The 8585-nt window shown below is 41.7% G+C and overlaps 1 protein-coding gene across 1 annotated transcript in view; it reads right to left on the bottom strand.

Annotated features, from left to right (window-relative positions):
• Positions 1-8143, bottom strand: part of FRMD6 (FERM domain containing 6) — a 231805-nt gene extending 223662 nt beyond the window's left edge. Inside the window, exons 1-2 of the mRNA XM_025442845.3 lie at positions 8075-8143; positions 7719-7798 (exon numbers count right to left, since the gene is read on the bottom strand). The gene's annotated coding sequence lies outside the window, so the exon portion shown is untranslated. The remainder of the gene's footprint in view (positions 1-7718; positions 7799-8074) is intronic.
• Positions 8144-8585: the final 442 nt, after the last annotated feature.

Genomic DNA, 8585 nt, shown 5'->3' with positions numbered 1-8585 from the left:
CAGAAAAAGATAGCCTTACATCAGCCTTAACTGAGAAAGCTGGTCACCAGAGAAGAGGGTTCTAGAAGAACAGTTTATGCAGAAAACCCAAAGGACTAAACACCTGAAAAGAATATACACAGACTCTGGCATTCTGCGCTGCTTTCTTCTGCACACAAGGCCGTGTTTTCTACCCTTTCCCTGTCTCTTCTGCCTTCCCTGAGCTTAGACAGCTGTGGGACAGTGATTATGAACATGAGCCCCAGAGCCAGGCAGCCTGGACTCAGGCTCTGGCTTCACCTCTAATTTGCTGGATGGTCTTGGGCTGTTAACTAGATTCTCTATAACTCACTTCCTCATCTGTAAAATGGACAGCTTTGAGGATGAAATGAGATAACATAGTTGAAGCTTTTTGTATACTATCTGACATATAACCTGTCCCATCTGCTCAACCCTTTGTTCCTTGCTAGACCATAAATAGAACAAGCATGGATGGATCTCTCCAAACTTAAAATAAAAGCACCTTTAGAACCAAGTTCCAGTATCTGCCTGTGAGACTCTAAGTGCTTTTCGTATAAATCACCTAACATAATCCGTAAGATACCTAGAAGATATAGCACAGGAGGCTTTACACTAGTGATTCCTCAGCTAATCATGCTTCCCAGGACCCGTACACTTGTGTCGCTTCCTCTCACGTTGACTCTGGCCTTGGCTATGTGCTTACTTTAGCCAATGCAATCAGCAAATGGACATTAGTAGAGGCTTTCTAAGTACTTGTGCATTCAAGATTTTACCCTTAGAACGCCATTGCCAACATATGAGAAAGCCAAGCCTCCTTAAGGATGAAAGATCCCATGGAGCCAGTGAGGCCCCGTTGCCCCAGCTGTCCCAACTGAGCCCCACCCCCAGTCTTCATAATCTTCAGGCTGAAGCTAAGTGCATGAATAAGCCTAGGTAACACCAGTGGTCAAACTAGCCATCAACTTACAGAACCATGAGAAACAATAATCTGTTGTTTAAAGTCACTATTTTTTAGGGTTGTCTGTTACTCTACAATGATTAACTAAAACAGAAACTGGTGAGTAGGGTGCTGCCAAACAAAAACTTATAACATGTGGCATTGCCTTTGGGACCAGATGGCAGGGAGAGGCTGGAAGGGCAGCGAGGAAATTGTTTTTGGAGGCTGGAAAAAGGGCAACCCTTACTGCTGAAACAATCAGCAAAACTGTCATCTGCAGTCATTTGTAAGCTTAAAAAATAGATCTAATAAATTGGTTGGTCTGGCTAAAGAGATTTCTGGGCAGAATGCTAAAAGCACCAATGGATATTTTACCCTCACACAGTAGAAGTTACAAGAAGAGAGAGAAATGAGTTGAAGCAGGAACCACTGGATTTGTAGAAGAAAGGAGGCTGGTTCAGGATTTGCTGGGTAGGAAAGTAAAACTGCTCCTCATTTCCATTCTCTCCAGCTGGCAAAGGATTCTCAGAGGAAGAGATGGTCACAGGGTGAAGACTAATCAAGGAAAGGAGTGTAAGACCCTTAATTAAGACTTCAAAAAGGCTTTAGGAAGTGCTGAGTAGGGCCTCTCAACTAGACAAAGGGCTTCGAAGATTTATAGAAGCCTAATCCCAAAATAGCTCTGAGTAATCAAGCTGGGCTGCCCAATACAGGCACACATAGCTACTGGGCACTTGAAATGTGGCTAGTCTGAATTAAGATGTTCTACAAGTAAAAAATACATACTGGATTTCAAAAAGCTAGCATTAAAAAATGCAACATATCTAATTAATATAATTAATGTTCCAATGATAATATTTTGGCTCTAGTGAGTTTAACGAAGTATATTACTAAAATTACCTTCACTTTTTTTTTTTACTATTAAATTGTGGTTCTTAGAATTAAAAAAGAAATACATATGTGGTTCCCATTTGTGATTTGTATTGTATTTTTATTAGATAGCATTATTGTAGAGAAAGGCCAGTCCCAAAAAGAACTGGGAATATGGATTTTGTCTAATGGAATGAACAATAATGAGATATGTAGAAAACCCATAAAGTTTTTAAATGAGTTCCATCAGATTGGAGTAATAGTTTAAAATGATAGGCTATCTCCAGACTGCCAACTTTCCACAGTCAGGATGTAGGCTGAGAAAGCTACTTAACTATAAACACTAGCTATTTATTCTCAAAAAGAAAAGACATCTCAGAAGATATAACCAAGAACCCAAAGGGGTTGAGTCAAGAAGAGAACCAGAGCCTAATCAAGGCACTCTGCCAGCTGGAGTAGGGGAACCTGATATCCAGGAACCTAGGGAGATTTCAGAAATGCTCTGGACCAGTTACTGCTATTTCTTCCTATTATTCTATTTTTGAATAGGGATATCTATCAGAGTTACACGTCCCTCTTTCAACACTGTAGTCAGATGTATGATTTAGTTTACAAACACAATTTAGAGGACATAAACAGAACCTAGGATTTGCTAGGATGGAAGGCAAACTTGATCTCTGGTGGAAGAGGAGCTACACAAGAGAAACCCTATCTCTGTCTGGACCAGATGCAGGTCACAAGACCATGGACATCAAACCTGATGTGGTCATTGGATGAGACTTCAGGGGCCTTAGGGGAGAGGGGTATATTTTGTATATGGGACAAATTTAAATATTTATAGCCAGAAGGTAGACTTGATGGATTAAATATGCCCACACACTACTAATCCTCTCATTAAGAGGCAGCACCTATTTCTCCCACCCTTTGAATCTGGGCTGGCCTTTTCACTTGCTTTGTCCAATAGAATGTAGCAGAAGTGATACTGTGCAACTTTCGAACCCAGACCTCAGGAAGCTTTATAGCTTCTATCCTTGTTCTACTGCTACTGGGAGGATATTGTACTGTGATAAGGCCCACCATGAAAGGCCATATGGAGAGTCCTAGCCATCCCAGCTGTTCCATATCTTCCTATTTGTGGCCCCAAACACAAGAGAATCACTCTTATTTGGGAGTGGTTCATTCTGCAGCAATAGATAACTGACATGTATTTGTGGTCTAACAGGGACAGAGTCAAGCAGATGGTTCAGGTTTCCCGACAGAGGTGTGACTTGGGATTTCACTGCAGTTAGAATGCTGTCACCACCATGTTCTTCATTACATGGGCCTCTCCAGAGTGTGGCTCACAACCTGACAGCTGGCTTTCCTCAGAGTGAGTGATCCAAGAACAGAAGAAAGTGACCAAAATGAAAAGCATGACATCTTTTATAGCCTAATATCAGAAATGACATATTATCATTTGTCCTGTATTCCGCTGGGCACACAGATCAACTCTGATAGGATGTGAGAGAGGACTACAAAGGTTATTAATTATCAGGGCCAGGGGCCAGGGCCACCTTGGAGGCTGGCTACCACAATAACCAAGAAATGAATAACTATATTTCACATCCCCAAGAGGCTAATTTTCCCATATCCTCTATTATTTCTCTGACCTACTTGTTTATCACAAGTTTTTTATTATTTCTCTTTACTCCTCAGCTCATTCCATACCTGTTATTCTCCCCTCTAACTTCGTTAAGCCATGGAATATGGCATCTCAGGTCTCCACTACTCTGACTGGAGAACTGTGTGGTTAGCTGGCTCAGCGTCAGTCCTGAGGTAGAAGGCTCAGTGGTGAGAAGACTCCTGAAGATCAGTACTCTCAACGCTTTTGGAGAAGAGAAATATAAATAAATTCAGCTCAATAAAGAGCAGGCCAGTCTGGAATCGGAGGAAAACGAACCTCCATGTTTGTTGGTTGCTGGTGACAATGTGAGGTTTCTGAGGAAAGCAGTCTGGAAATTTTTTATAAGAGCTATAAAATTTGCTTTCCTATTGGACTTAGCAATTTCCTCTTTGGAAACCATACCCTCCAAAAGAAAAACCAAAAGGAAGAAATGAGGTTGTATTCTTTGGGCCATCTCAAATGCTCAAGAACAAGGAATTGGCCTGAGTAACAAGACAGAAACTGTATCAGTGTAAGTGATAAGTATTTAATCTCACTGACACTGACCTGCATTTCTAAAATAAAATTATGTGACAAACACAGAGTAGGGCATATGGAAGCAAACACATATTGCTAAGATCAAAGTCTGGAAAATCAAAAGTGAGACAAATAGGTTACATTAATTAGGATCCTAGAGGTTAAAATTTCTCATGTGAACACCACTGCTGCAGGAAGTCAGCTGTCTGAGATGGAGTAGGAAATTATCAAGGCTTAGCAGGAGCTGATCTCCATTAACCCAAGCAATATCCTTTGAGTCTTGGTTTCCTCATCTACCAATTAGGTATCACATATCTAAATCCCAGGATCATGAAGATCTGAGTATACTCTATCCACTGGGAAAGTGTTCATATTCAAAGTGACACGATGGAGGCAGTATGGAACAACGGAAGGACCCAGGCTTTGAATTCGGTCCCACCTTTGTATTACACTTCCATCTAGTAGCTTAACTTCTTTGAAACTTTAGTTTCTTCAACTGTACATGGGCCCTTATACCTTACCAGGTTCCATCAGGATTAAATGCGTATCCTATGTAGCAAGCTAGTAGAGTACCCAGCACACAGGACGTGCTCAATTAATATCAGTCCTCTTTCTTTCTGCCGCCTCAAACTTCCAACTCTTTCATTCTCTTCCAATAAGCGCACAGTAAGGGAAACCGTTTGAAACTGGAAATAAGCGAGTTTGAAGGCAAACTTCAAAGAAGGTGATACTTCACTAACTCATTGCCAAGTTACACATTAAAAGTAGTTTGTAAGAAGTCTAAGGGGATGGAGTTTTGATAAGCTGCTCGAGGTAACCAAAGGGCCATCCAATGGGCTTGGTGCAGGGGCTGATCTGAGCCCTACCCTATTCTCTTTGGACAAGATCCAGATTATAGAAGAATTTGCCTATAGGTTGAAAATAGGAAGGGGTTCAAAATGTGAGAGTACCCCCTCAGAAATGAGCCTATGAAATGACTCATGGAATCAGGAGCCCATGGGTAAACAGCCTGGAGACTTTCCAAACTCTTTCTCAGAGTAGTTTCCAACAGGTATGGGGAGTGGTAATCGACAAAACAGAGACCATCCCTAAAGGAGAATTCCTTTTGGTCCTAGTTAAGCTCTGAAGAATACGAACTGAAATGAAGGAAAGGAAAAGAACTGGTTATGAGCATTCCCTGATGCCTCTTAAGGCTAAAGTCTGTGTCCAAAAACACCAGCAGAGTGGAAGTGGAACATATGCTCCTTTAAAATTAAAGTCAGCCCCAAATAGCAGGGAAAGAACAGGATGCATGGCCCCTGTTTGTAAACAAAGACCAAGATAAATGCTGGTTGTCAGACCTCAAAGGGAGGTATGACAAGCCACTTGTAGAGAGAAGCCACAGGCAGCAGAGCAAACCCTTTGGTCTCCCTGGTGGTCTCCAATAGACCTTTCCAGAGGCATCACAAAAGAGCAGGAAAGCTAAGAGGGCCAGAGAGGGCATCTGCCTAAGCACCCTGATCATCAGTCTGCACTGTCTTCTCTTGGCCAGCACTTAAGCTAAATTCTATTGTCACTCTCATCACAGGCTGTTGTTAAATGCTTTGGAGTCAGGCACTTAGGTCTGAACTACTAGCAGCAAGTAAATGGTCGGGCCTCAGTTTCTTTATCTGTATAATGGGCATACCAATAGTCCTCACCTCATGGGTGATTATAAAGAATAAAGAGATTCTGAGAACATGAGGTTATGTTTATAAAGCCTTCCGCACACAGCCAGTTCTCACAGATGTTAGGTGCTATTATTATTTTTGTGTTGTTGCAGATTTCATCCTCTGTTTTATTTCATGCATGGCAGCATTTCCCACCAGAACGAGGAGCCATGCAGAGCTAAGGGACCACCAGTGACAAACTTAGCGTCCAGAGTGGGGCAATGGTGCTATTTACAGCAACTAACATAAGATGCAGCCACGGGGAAGAAGTGAAAAAGAAGAGCATGTGCTGATAATGAGGCAGCATTCACACCTCTCCACCTCGCTTCTGGGTTTGCCTCAAACCAGCTGAGGAGCCAGCCCCTGGCAGCAGGACAGGGTCCCAGGCTAGCATGCAAGGAGCTTCAATCACATCTGCTGAGGGTGCAGGGGCTGTTCACAGCTGATACAAAGTGAAGAAGGTCCCCTGAGAGACACCCGAGGGAGCAAGTTCCCCACCTTCTCCTTACTCCTCAAGCCCACAGGGTTTCGAGGAGAGAGCCTGGCAGACAAGGCATTGCCCCTGCCTTACAGCCTGCATGCCTCTAAACCAAGCTTCCAGTCAGCAATCAGAGCCTCACTTACCCAGAAAACTCAGGAATCACAAACAGGATACAAATCTAACAGTAGTGCTCTATTATTTCTTGGCCTCAGATAGCTGGATTTTAAGGAAGCTTGGGACGTACTGTTTATTTTCAACAGGGTATCATTTCCAACTGGAAGACAATATATATTTTTCTAGCAGATCGGCATATATGCAGTTCAGGTAACCAGGCCACCCGAGGAGTCCAGTTAAAGTAATTGTACTAAAACTCTGTGGTTGTCTTTTTGTTGGTGACACTAATGAGAGGTAGGCAAAAGTCACTGAAGAAGAAATTGAGCGTGGCATGTATAGTCCAGAACCTAGCACAGTGCCCAGAATACAGAGAGTGCAGACTGTCTGCAGAATAAGTGGTTACAGAGCTGCATTTTAAAATAAACCAGTCTGTAACCAAGCACGTGAGAAACGTACCCCCTCCCTCATCTCCCCCCTTCTCTCTATATCCCCCACTCCCCCCAGCAAACAAGAGATAACCGCAATATTTGGTCATTTTTTAAGCTGAGGTAATCACACAATTCACAAATATTTTCTCTGAGAATTGATTCTCTGGTTGCTGACACACAAACAGCTTGCTTTTAAAAAGTAGACCTAAAAATTCTCATAAAACTCCATTTTGTTCTTTTCCATATACACTTTATTACTTCCTTTAATCACACATGCATCATATTTTATAACAGTTGGAAACTGGTTATGACAAACTCTGTAACAGCTCATCATATTCACTTTATAGTTTTTTGACTAGTTTTACTAAGTTATATTCCTTATAAAGAAGTACATGACCCCAACACACATAAAAGTCTTTTTCTGTCATCCAGAGGGTAAACAGTTACTGTACTAATGGAACTGACAACCTAGTTGATATTTCTCAGACTCCTAATAACTTCCTTCTAAACAACTCATGCTGCTTATCTTACAAGAAGTCAATTGATTTTCAATTGCTTGGAAAACTTAGAATAAAGCAATGTATCAAAGGGGATCTATCCTCTGATCAGATATTCATCTGTGTTTTTGTGAATGTTCTTAACAAATGTGACTGTGTGTCTAGAGTACAGAATACATACATACATACATATATATATATATTATATATAAACATGCACACTACAAATGAAAATCCAGAGAACACAAATGGTGTCTAATTCATCAAGACATGAGTTTCTTCCTGGCATTAACTGCAATGACTATCATATAGGCACCCCCTGCCCCCAAAAGAAATCATGAGACAGGTTCTCCAATAACAGAACCAATCCTCTCATTAGTCAAGGGTGGTTTACAGATGGAATCATATTATTTAAGTCCTTTGGTGATTCTACTATGTCTAATATACTGACATTTAACATTAAATTTGCCTTAAAGTTACATTTTATGAAAAACAAAAGGTAAGAACAACCAGTCTTTCCTTACCTGCTGCTGTAGCCACCTGAAGCCAGGCTGCTGCTCTTCGAAGGGGGCAGGCTCTAGAATGTAATCTTCAGCTCTCTTCCCTGGAACCAGAACCATCAAAAGAAAACTTTCAATTGCTATGAGCTAGCAGTCGGTTTACTTCTAGCCAATTCTTTCTTATTCTCATGGCTTGTTGAATGCCAAAGTGGGGTGCCCAAGAAAGGATCTTTGGGGAGAAAGGGACTGAATCTGGGGAAAGGAGAAGAAAGAGTTCCCTAACTCTTGGGAGTTAGTTCACCCAATATCCATCCAAGGAGAGGAAAGCCCTCTTTTTCAGCTTTAATTTCTCATAGAAGATCTGCCACTGCATTACTCACAGGTAATTGCTACATTGCCCCTTCACAAACAGCAGACATACTTTTTAGGCAAGCCTCCAGATTTGTGATGCATGCCTGTACCTGTCCACAGGGATATCGCTGTGCCTGGGAAAATTGGTAGGGCAACAAGCCCGCCCAAAGGGAGGACCTAGTCTAGACTATTAATCAAGTTCTTGGGATAACATATGCCACAAATGAAGATCAGAGGCTGGTGTGAGCCCCTCTCTCCATAGGGCATCCACCTCATTCATGGGATCACCTGGTTAGGGCTCAAACTTCTTCCAAGTAGATCAGCAGCTACACTTTGTCAAGCTTTAACTTGTTTCTCCAAAGAGGAGGAGAGGAGTAGCAAGGATTACTATCACAGAAGGAATGTGGTTTTCTTACTCTGGGCAGTTAATGTAGGAGCGTCAAAGATGATAGATGTGCAATTATAGTTCCTTTAAGTTTAATATCGTGAAATGCAGCATGTTTAAGAAGGCATTTCAGTGATAATCAAGTATTATAGAAG

This window comes from Canis lupus, chromosome 8, assembly GCF_003254725.2.
Source record: "Canis lupus dingo isolate Sandy chromosome 8, ASM325472v2, whole genome shotgun sequence".
In the NCBI taxonomy this organism is placed as follows: domain Eukaryota; kingdom Metazoa; phylum Chordata; class Mammalia; order Carnivora; family Canidae; genus Canis; species Canis lupus.
This window is presented reverse-complemented; position numbering and strand designations above follow the sequence as displayed.